Genomic DNA, 11,627 nt, shown 5'->3' with positions numbered 1-11,627 from the left:
GTTTTTCCCTCTTGATTCCCTAAATCGCTCCTCATTCGGTGCACGCCCCGGTTGAGAACCTCGTCGTCGTGATCCGGAGGAAGCTTCAGCTTCAGCGACTGCTGCTACCACAAGAGCATTAGTCGTACACAGCTCTTCAAGATCTTCATCTCGAGATTTTCGAAACTTAGCAACCAATCTCTCATTGAAATGAGGGAAGGAGAGGAAATGTGTTGGATATGGAGAATATGAAAACCAATGAGATTTGTGAATATCAGCTTGTGAGGAATGGTGTGCTGCATGTTGCTCAATTTATTTACAATTTTCACATAAAAGGTGATCATACTTCGAGGACACGTGTCCACTCCTGGTTCGACGTAATCTGATTCGAAATTTTAGATAAGATTACATCAACAATAACCGTTAGATTGAATAGTATGCAAATGATCTGGTCCGTTCAAAAATTGTCGGTTGTAAGGTCACTCATTTCAAGGAAATTTGTCCGTTGCCTTCACTCATTTCAAGATAAATTGTCGGTGGCTCATAATTTGTCCGTTGTGCTTTCACTTATTTCAAGATAAATTGTCGGTGGCTCATAATTTGTCCGTTATGCTTTCACTCATTTCAAGATAAATTGTCGGTGGCTCATAATTTGTCCACCGAAAAATATTTTTGAAAAAAAGTAAATTGCATAATTATGACATTAATTATCCGTAAATATTCATTATTATCATTAAATATATTTTATTTTTAAAATTTTTTTTTTTAAGAACTCTATGAACAGTAAATTTAAATAGTGAAACCCACGGATAAACAGTAAATTACGTGAACAGTAGTATGAACAGTATTGTGAACAGTGACAGAGTTAACAGTGTTGACCGGGCAAGAAAAACAACGGGTGCAAACCCATGTCCAGTGGCAGTGAATAGTAGCTTGACTGGTCGAATTCTTGACTTCTCGACTTTGCCTTTTCTTGACTCTACGGGTGCACTTGCTCTAAAGGGAGTCCATACTTGTGGAGATAAAATTCCCAAAAATTTTACATTACTTGATATTTCTATAAAATTATTAAGGGTCTTTTCCCGTATACCCAAAAAGCCACTGTATTTTTCCCAACTGCCCAACACTTATGTATTACACTATTACTTCTAGGGAATGACTAAATAAGGACGAGACCTTTTAAAAATGCCTTTTGTATCCTATGTTAACCCGTGGTTGTAACAGTATTATTTTTTTGAAAAAACTTTGTTTTAAACGACAAAGACCAAAACAAGACTAGCCTTCAACATGCCTAAGTTTTTCACCTAACGGCCCTCTGCCTAACGGTTACTTTAACAGGCGGAATCACTGCTGCTTGTCCTAATTTTTGGTTTTAATTAAAACTGATTTTTTCAGGAGATAATATCATTAGACCTTGGATTTCTACAGGATGCATGCATCTTAGTGAAAACATATAACAATATGGAATAATCAAATGACCAACGTATTTAAGGAAATTAAACGAAAACTTTGATGAAGTGGGTGAGTAACCATATGAATTTATTTATTCAAATATACATACATGTTAAACATTCAGAGCCTCATTCTCAGGTAAACAGCAAAAGCTGTTTAGCTATCCATAAGAATGAGAACAGGTACTTACTTGAACTGAGAGCACACTACTTCACACCTAATGACAGGACCCGCCCCGGATTTCACCCTGAAATCCGAAGTGGACCTGCGGGGCCCACCTTAGAAGAAATTTTGCCAAAAATTTGGCAGAACTTCTCCTAAAGTGGATAACCCAAAACCTGTAGAAAGAAAATTTACACTTCTAAATCACCCATCCTTATTCTCCTGGAGCCACCCTGCTCCCCCAAACAACATCAACCAAAATCATATGACACAAAACACAACTTAAATAACATTAATTTCCTCAGGTAATCAGAGCAAATCTAATAGCAAGGGTGATCAAGGAAAAACTAAATCAAATAAAAACGCGGAAGCCACGCTGTTGTCTATGCCTCAACTCCAATGTACGCCCGACCTCAACTAATTTCGCCTGCAAACTGGGCATTTGAAACCGAAGGGCCCAGGGGAAAAGTATTGAAAAACACGTTAGCGTGAGTGGACAAAAATAAATAATTTAATATGAATAAAACAAAATAAAACTTCATACTTTCCCACATTTTTCGATATATATAAAATCCGGATGCATGCAACATTTATAAAACACTTAAGAAAATAATCCGAAAAACGTTGAACTCCAGAAAACCGACTAGCCCCGCTAGTCACAACAACAGAGTAAAAGATTAAAATTTCAATACTCGAAAATATAAGTCCAGCCCCGCTGGTTAAGAAAACTCAGACTAGTCCCCGCTAGTCAAAAATAGTATAAGTAGGGGAAGATGATAGCCATACGAATGAGCCTCCCAGGCTCGAGTGATAACCTCCCAGGCTAAAGTACTCCCATTACTCCCGTAATATACCCTTACGCCACTAAGTGTAGCGATAGGATACCGGGCTACAGAATTACTGTCACAGAGACAGTAACCTGCGCCACAAAGGCGGAGGGCTACAGTGATCCCATCACCGCGCCACAAAGGCGGAAAAATCAATGCTAGCATGATAAAATCACCCCTCAGTATGGCACAGGGAAACATAACCGAAAATCCAGTAAATCCAAAATACATAAGGCTTCCCCCATCTCTCGTAAAAGAATTTCCAACGACGTGTCCCACACGCCAAAAGTATCTCCAAATCAATAGCAAAAAGGCGAGAAATAATAATAAATCGTAATCTCCGTAAACCGAAACAAAACAAATTCTAAAATCATCATCAAGGCATTCCCAATGCCAAAATCGAAAGTCAATAAATAAATAGGAAAGATCAATAAATCAACGGCGTGTCCCACACGCCAAAATATTCTCGGGTCAATAATGAATAAGCAAGGAAGTTCAATAATAAACTAATATTCCATTTTGGAAAATACCCTGGAAAATACTTTATTGAAAAACAACATAAATCATAATTTCAAATCCGAGCATAACAAAATTAATATCCGAAAATCACAACCGGAATAATTTATAATCACTTCATGAAAATCGTCAATGAAAGTAATTCCACGAGATAAATCAAAATTTTAAACAATCCTATGCTCAGAAGATAATATGATAATTAAATAGAGCACTAATTCAAGAATTAAATGCATGCATCATTTTTTAAAAACAAAAGTCCACTCACAGTACTATTCAGGCGATCACGCACACGAGTTCCTTCGTCGAGCAATAGCTCGGTACATCGCCCTGTACACAATTATATTCCGTGAATAGTTATTCAACAAATTAATACGATTCCCAAAATCAATTCCTCATAATTACATCTCCCGAGGAGAAGTGCCACCCAAATTATACCACTAATACCAATTCGTCAATTTAAAGGTTCCAAGGCAGAACCGAGAAATATCCGACGGCCGGATTCTCGTAATTCGATAATCAAAACCCTAAACTTCAAAATTCATAATTAATTCCAAGCTTCTCCAAAATTCACCAAATTTCATATACAAGCTCTACAATATTTATAGGATTTAATGGGCTAAAAACTGGAATTAAAACACAGCCCAACACGCCTCCACGCGCCACCCACAGTGGCGGCGCGTGGGACCCACGCGCCGGCGGCCACCACCTCCGATGGCCACCAAAAATTGACAGTAGCTGCAAAACAACAAACCCAAAAATTTCTCAACTGCAACAAGTCCCAATTTTACCTTTAAGAGCTCGGATTAAGCCGATGAAGAAAACCCAGAAATCAAGCTTCGGACCCTAGGATGTTCTTCGTCGATTCGACCTCCACGATGCAAATCGGAGCAAGAGGCCTTAGGGGAAACGTTCGCCGGCTCAAGGCGCTCTTACGGTCCCAATTTGGTGGTCGGAAACGGCCGGAAATGGAAGATTTGCCGGAAAAAGCCAAACTGCACCTATGAGGAACTTTGCTTCGATTCAAGGTTTCTCGGCCAAATCGCCACAACCTAAGGCTACTAGGGTGCAGAGGGGAGGGATGAGCTCTTGTGGTGGCCGGCTGCACGCCGGTTGGTGGCCGGAATGCGCGGAATCGAAGGGAGGAAGAAGGACCCGAAAGGGAAAGAAGAGAGTTCGGGGGAGAGGAGAGAGAAGGTAGATTTCCGGAAATGGAAATCTACCACAGTAACTTTCTATATATATAGAAAGTTACCATGAATAGTAACGTTCACATTTTCGCTTATAACTTTCGTATACGAGCTCCGATTTTTACGTACCACATATGCACGCGCTTGGTTTAACGTCATCTACAACTTCCGTGAAGAAAACTTTCTCAAATTCTGGTCCGAACAAAAAGTCGACTTTTAGGGCCACTAAAGTTACCGAAAAAGAGTAAAAGTAAAACAAATTATCGTTTACTGTCCAAATGACTAGTAAACTGGTAAATTTAGGTTCGGGACGTTACACCTAAACAGGAAGGGAAACACACTGCTAAACTATTTGAGAGAAGACTCTTCTGCTCAATTTTTGAATCTAGAACTGATATGGCAATTTTCGAATGCCTTACAACTGAAACGAAAGCTCCTTATATAGGGAGCGGAACTCAAACGAGAATTCAAAAACTAAAAATGTACAGAACAACTCCGTGATCTCCTGCTTTTCTGAGTGCTCCTGATCATGGAGGTCGGACAGGGAAAAGCAAAAGCTTTAGTAGGTGAGAGGTGAAGTGTTTTTTACTTCCCTTTATGAAAAGCAAAAGTCTTAAAGACAACAGTTGCAACTTTTGATACTATTCTCACTCGTGACTTTACATATTCTCGTCTGTTTCTGAATGCTGGCCAAAGACAAAGGAGTTGTTGTCTGCTTGGGCCATTCTTCCAGTTGTTGCATTGTCCTCGACATCTGTATCAACATACATCTTGTAGTGGTTGTCAGTTTCAAGTCTTTCCACCCATTGCATGCATGCCATTGTCGAGTCTATCTCTTTTCTGGTGAAAGATAGGAACAGGTCACTGCTGACTATGTCAGGATGATCGTAAGCAGTGATAATAGTTTTTTCTCCTGCTGCCAGGAAGGTATTGTTGATATCTTCAGAGATGATCTTCTTGATATATTCTAGGGCCATGGCTTTCATCCAAGGGATGCTTGAGTTCGGTTGGCCATTATACCCAACACAGGCAGGTTGAAGATATTGTCTTTGAATAATTCTCACATAATGATACGGAGGAATATATTCAACCTCACCATTTGCCTTTTTGATCCATTCGGGGGGGGGGGGTGGATCTGAACTTCAAACGAAGAGTACAGTCATTTTTTCTTATGTTTTTGACTGTGTTGACAAGGATTGGAGGCAAACCTTTGAGATCATCATTGGTCTTAGTCCACAGGTTATGGACAAAACCATTTTCAACAAGCCAAAGCTTGTGTTCTTGTGGATATTCACTCTGAACATTTACCAGGTATCTTCCAACATAAGGTCCTGCTATGATGAATAGGGTTGGAGGAATACGATCTTCAGAATTATGACTTCCTATTAGACAGTGGAATTCATGCCAGTCTGATTCTTTGAGTGCTATGATAGGGACCCTAGCACTTTCAGGATCTTCTAGGAAGTGAATTTTTTCTTTCTTGACAGCACTCTGCTGTAATTCTTCAAACTGTGGTCTTGCATTCTCATATAGTTCTTCAGCTAATGCAAATAGGGCTGGAAACATTAGACCACTGCTTCTTTCCTGAAAGGCAAATAAAAGATTATCCAGAATTGCCTTCTGGTGGTAAGCTAATCTCCTGCCTGTTCTGAACACAGGAGTATCGAAAGTTCAAAGTTCATAATTGAAAACATTTATTACTCCAGTTGGAGTAGGTTTGCTTTTTGGCAAAGCAACAGCCATCAACGGTCTTGATGAGCCTTTACCGTCTGCCGTTTGAGACGGGCTAATCAATCCTTTACCCTGGGATTGATCAGTTGTGGCTAAGCCTTTTGGACTTAGAAGGAATCTCTTGAGGATTTTTTCTTTGGGATCCTCATTGGTTTCATGTTCTTTCCCAGCTCTTCTGCTTCTGGGATTGCGACCTTCGTCGTCGTCATCATTTCTTTTGCTGAACATGGCTAATTCTATTGTTAAGGCGTCTGGAAGATAGTTCTTGTTTCCTGCAATTAATTCAACAATATAATCATATTGGTTAAGGAATAATTGCCAGTTAGCTAGTCTTCCTCTATCAGCAGCTTTATCAAGTTTGAAATTTTTGAAATTCTTTACTCTGGCACAATCGGTGCGGACAGTAAAGGGTTTTCCAAGGAAAGCTAGAGAATTTAAAATTGTTTTCTTAACAGCCAAAATTTCTTTTTCCCCTGTGGGATAATTTAGTTCTGCTGGGCTGAACTTGCCACTACAGAATTTACAGATCTTTTCAATGTTAGTTCCAGGCGTTTTTGCCAGAACAACACCGGACCAGTAGTTATCACTCGCATCTGTTTGGAGGATAATTTCATCATTCTCTTCTGGTTGTTGAAAAGGAGGGAGGTTTTTGCAGAGATTTTTTATCTGCTTCACTATTTTCTCATCGTCTTCTGTGAAGTTCCATTTTCTTTTAGAACTTGTTTTAGGAGATAATATTGCTGTTAACCCCGATATTTTAGGGATAAAATCTCTCCCATAATTAATGACACCAAGGAATCTCTCTAGACTCTTAGCATCAGGAATCCTATCTGGAAACTTCCAGATCTTCTCAAGGATATGAGGTTGGAGTTTTATCACTCCATTTTTGATATTTATTCCTAGGAAATCGACTTCATCAAGGATAAAGAAGATTTTCTTTTCACCTAGGATAATTCCATGTTGAACTATCAGCCTTACAACCTCATGGAGGTGTTTCATATGTTCTTCTCTGTTTTTGGAGAAGACCAGAATGTCATCTATGTAGACGACGCAAAACTCCGCAATGTGTTTAAAAATGTTGTCCATCTTTCTCTGGAATATTGAGGGAGTTTGCTTTAGACCAAAAGACATTACTAACCATTCGTAATGTCCTTGTGGTGTTCCAAATGCAGTGAGAGGTACACTCTCAGGGTGCATTTTGACCTGCCAGAAACCTGACTTTGCATCGAATTTCGAAAAGACCTTGGCTCCTCTGAGCTGGTTGATTAATACTCTTACTTGAGCAATTTGATAACCGTCTTTGACAGTCTTTTTGTTGACATCTCTGTAGTCAATCACCATTCTAGCTTTTCCTCTTAGATTTTCTGCATGATTTCTCACGTAGAATGCTGGAGCATGATGAGGGCTAGTGGAAGGTTGAATTAATCTCTTGTTCATGAGATCTTCAATATCTTTTCTGAATTCTTTTTGGTCTTCCTCTTTGTATTGAGGAATGGCTTTGACATGACAGATGGCATTCATATCATGTAATCTTAATTCACAGACCACTGGGTCTTTTTGCCAAAACTTCTGAGGGTCTACATCGATGTTTTGCTCGAGCAGTTTCTTGATTTTTTCAAGAGTGGGAATTTTCTGAGATTCAAGCTTATTCTGAAAGTGCTTGAGGTTATGCTCATGAATGAAACTAGCTTCTTCTTCTTCACTAGTTTCCGCTTCTTCTTCTTCAGAAGATTCTTCAACAAGTAATTCTTCTTGTTGTTTGATTTGGAGTATGGGTTCAAATTTGGGTTTGTAGGGGGTAAGATCACCATTATTCTGTTGCGATCTCTGATATTGGGTAGTAAAGTTTGAACCTACAATACTTTTGGCCTGAATAAGCCTATCAGCCCAGAACACCCGTTCTCATTTTCTGAAGCCTATTGCTTCTTCATCCTGAATAAATCTCTGTTGAAGAATAAAATCATTTCCCAACAAGAAATCTGAGCCTTGGCCTTCAGATTGCCAGACATTATGGATGATAAATGTTCCTCCACCAATGGTGATATGAACATTTTTTGCTACTTTATTCATGGTGAGATGGCTTCCATCAAAAGTAACACCTGTAGCTGTTCTTTTCTTATCTTCTTTCCAGAGTTCTGCTGGAATTGCAAATCTCTTTGCAACAGTAAATCCCGATCCATTGTCTACAAAGGCATGTAGATGATATTTTTTATGATCAGGGAATTTTAGTCCAATCTCTATGTAGTTGCTGTATCTACTAGTAGAGACGACCTTCGATTGTTGAAGCTCATTTTCCTGAGCTTGTTCCTTTGGAATGAATGGTTTACATTCTTCTGGAACAATTTCTGGTGGTTCAACCAGTTCAAAGTTTTCATCGGTTTTTTCTTCATCGATGATTTCTTCCTTTTTTGAGGAAGAAGGTTCCATGATTTCTTGGAACAGAGTTTCTACTTCTTTCTCTTTTTGTTCAGAGAAATATTCTTCATATTCTTGTTCAACCAATTGGCTGACAAGGCCATTCTTGGTTTTTCTTCTTGCTTCAGCTATGAAGCATTCTTTGTGATAAGTCTTTTTTGATTCTTCACAAAACATAGGGAGACCATCCTTTTCGTGACAAAAGCAGTAGTCACAAACGAATGTACCAGGATTCACCTGATAAGAAGACATTAAGGATTCTGTCTTACTTTCTTCCCAATTTTTGATTTTCAAAACATTCATTTGTCTGGATTCTAAGTACTCTACTTCAGAATCTGTCTCAGACTCAGATGAATCCTCTTCTTCGGACCAGGCAGAGTAGACTGACCTGTCGTCTTCTTCATCATCGGAATAGGCTATTTCGTAGCCTTTCATATTTGCTGATTCTACTATATGCTCATATTATTCAAAGAGAGCTTTAGTAGAAGATCTTTTACCCTTTTCCGGGCATTCATTGGCATAGTGCCCTTCAGCTTTACATAACCAACATCTGCAAGTTTTCTTGCTTGGTTGTTTATGTTGATGAGTATTCTTCTTTTTCTTGAAGAATTTCTTTTTTGGATCTTCATCCTGTTGTTTCTTGTAATTGGAACTTTTCTTGAATTTCCAATTTTTTCTTTGATTACTTTTTTTGAATTTTTTAGAGTAATATTTTTCTTTCTTCTTTCTGTGGAACTTGGATTCATGACATCCCCAGTTGGTTGGTATATCCAGAATTCCATAACAGAAATTTTCAACTCCTTTGAGTTGTTTCTTGGCCATCTTTGCTCTAAGATTGGCTTTGCATTGCTCTTTTAATAGTTGCCGGATTCTGTCGGCAATTCCTCCAACTGAAAATCTTTCAATTGGTTTTTCTGCTATGGTTTCTCGCACAGCTGTTCTCCATGGTTCAGGGAGTTTTCTGTGCAACAGGTTGACTAGATCAGTATTTTCTAGTTCACCAATCGTACAGTAATATTCTTGAAATTCATTTAATATTCTTCAAAATATCTCATGTCACAGATTTTGAGAGCATAGATATTTGATTTGGCTGTTTCTCTAGCCTTTTCACTCATATTTGCAAGATCTCCACAGATCTGATCATACAGAGGTGCTGCAAAATCATAAGAAGATTTTGAATTTTTGATATCTTCCAGCCATTCTTTTCCTCTGGCTGTTTCTTTGAAAGAGTAGTAATACTTCTTAGCTACTCCAGTGAGAGTAGTTTCAAAGTACATCTGAAGATCAGGAGCTTCAAATTTTCCAAGGGTTAGAGCAGATGCCATCATCAGGCTGTCTACCCATTGGTCAAGAGTTTTTCTCTTGTCTAGAGCTTTATCTAAATCGAGCCAGATACCATAGTTGGAAATTGGTACTCTGGGTATCTTGTCCTCTGGGACAAATCTTTGAGAATTTCTTTCTCCATTTCTGCCCGTAGGGGCTTTCTGTATAGGGAGTTTTATTTTTCCCTTTTCTCTAATGATGATTGTTTTGGAATTGGAGCTATCTCCTTCCTCCATTTCAACATCTTGGTATGGTAAGAGTTTTCTCTCCTTTCCTGGTTTGAACTTTTTCATTTCTTCGATTAGTTTTTCTAATCGTTCAGGATTTTCGCAGAATTCTGCTTCTTCATAGAGATCATAGAGCTTTTGTGCTCTAAGCATATTAACTGGTCTGTTTAGATCAGCTTCTAATTCTTCTTCAGTGATGGACTCTGAGGGTTCTTCAGAGCTTTTTGTACCACTAACACTAGCTTCTCTAGTGCTGTAGCTTCTTCTGAGAAGATTCTTGTTTATCCTGATATTCTCAGGACAGACATCACTTTTTCTATGATTTTCAAAATTTAGACTGATTTCTCCAGTCTTTCTACTTTCATAAATTTTTGCTTTTGCACTTTCTGCTGGTAGCTTCGGACCAGATAATTTCCATTCAATAGGAAAAGTTACTTCATTCCAAGTAACCTTGTGGATCTGTTGTGAATGGTTCTTCTGACTGGTGAGGAATCCAGTAGTAAGACCAGGGATGTTTGATATCCTTGTCTTTGGCTCTACTGTAGTACTCATTAATTTATAGTATATTCGGTATACTATTGCCAATTCTTGCATATCATTTTTCATAGATATGCCGTCTGTCTTGACTCTCAGTCGGAGACAGTGAGCTGCATCCTTCAAGCTGGTAGAGAAATTTGGGAAGCAGTTGAAATATGCCACTTGATTGCACAGAGATGCTTCAAGGGTTCCCAACAGACTAGCTTGAAAATCTGTTAGTCTATTGTCTTGTAAGACACATAGAACTGAACAGTTTATGCCTTCGCGAGCTAGAAGTTTTATGCCAACTTGGACTGCTCCAATATGCATAAATTGATAATTTTTTGATCTGGCTCTGGCAACTTCAGCAGGAGTGATCAATAGTAGATCTGTTTCTCCTGTTGTAGAGGGGGTTGTAAATTCAAGTAATTTGAAATGATGGCTATCCATAAGGTCAAACGTTCCCCTTTTGTAAATTTGTTTGAAATCTAGCTTTGGAATTGAGGCATTTTTTACCTCATGCTCGATTTCATTATATTCAAATTCTTCAGCATTTAGGAGTTGTACTCCTTTCTTTTTTCCAAAGATGCTCATCATATTGACATCTCGAGTTTCTTCCGGCTTTTCATACCGAATACTAGTAGAACTAGTTGAAGGATCAAGAAAAATCAAGTTTGGTACAGGATTCTCTGGTATTTCTAATGGTTTGAATCCATTAGTCTTCTTTTTTACTGTAGGCACTTTCTTGTCCTTCAGTATATTTTTCATCGAATCCAGCGTTTTTTGCTGTTCATTGATTTTTCTACTAACACTTGTTAGCTTTTCTTCTTCCGTTTTTGGAAGTTCTTTGATATAATCCAGTTTGTTTTCTAATTTTTCTAATTGGTGGATTATAACAGGAATTTTGTCTAGATGAGCTTGACATCTAGATATTTCTTTCTGCAGGATCTGATATTTTTCATCAGAAGATTTTAATAGAGAATTCAGTCTCTCTATTATTAAATCAGACATTGTCCCCATAGGGGATTCTCATGCTGAGCTCTTTACAAGCTCTGATACCAGTGATTTGCGGATCTAACCAATGCTCAAATAATCAAGAGGTTTTTGTTCCTCTTCCAGAATATATAAAAGATTATCAATATCTTCTTCTAATTTATAAATTCTGGTTTGAAGTCTATAGGTCTCTCTACTAAGACTTTCTCTATATTCTTCTATATATATATGTAAATGAATAAACTCTGATGGACCCACCACGTTTCATCAAAACTTTAAACAAAGAAAGAAAATAGACA

This window comes from Rosa rugosa, chromosome 1, assembly GCF_958449725.1.
Source record: "Rosa rugosa chromosome 1, drRosRugo1.1, whole genome shotgun sequence".
In the NCBI taxonomy this organism is placed as follows: domain Eukaryota; kingdom Viridiplantae; phylum Streptophyta; class Magnoliopsida; order Rosales; family Rosaceae; genus Rosa; species Rosa rugosa.
This window is presented reverse-complemented; position numbering follows the sequence as displayed.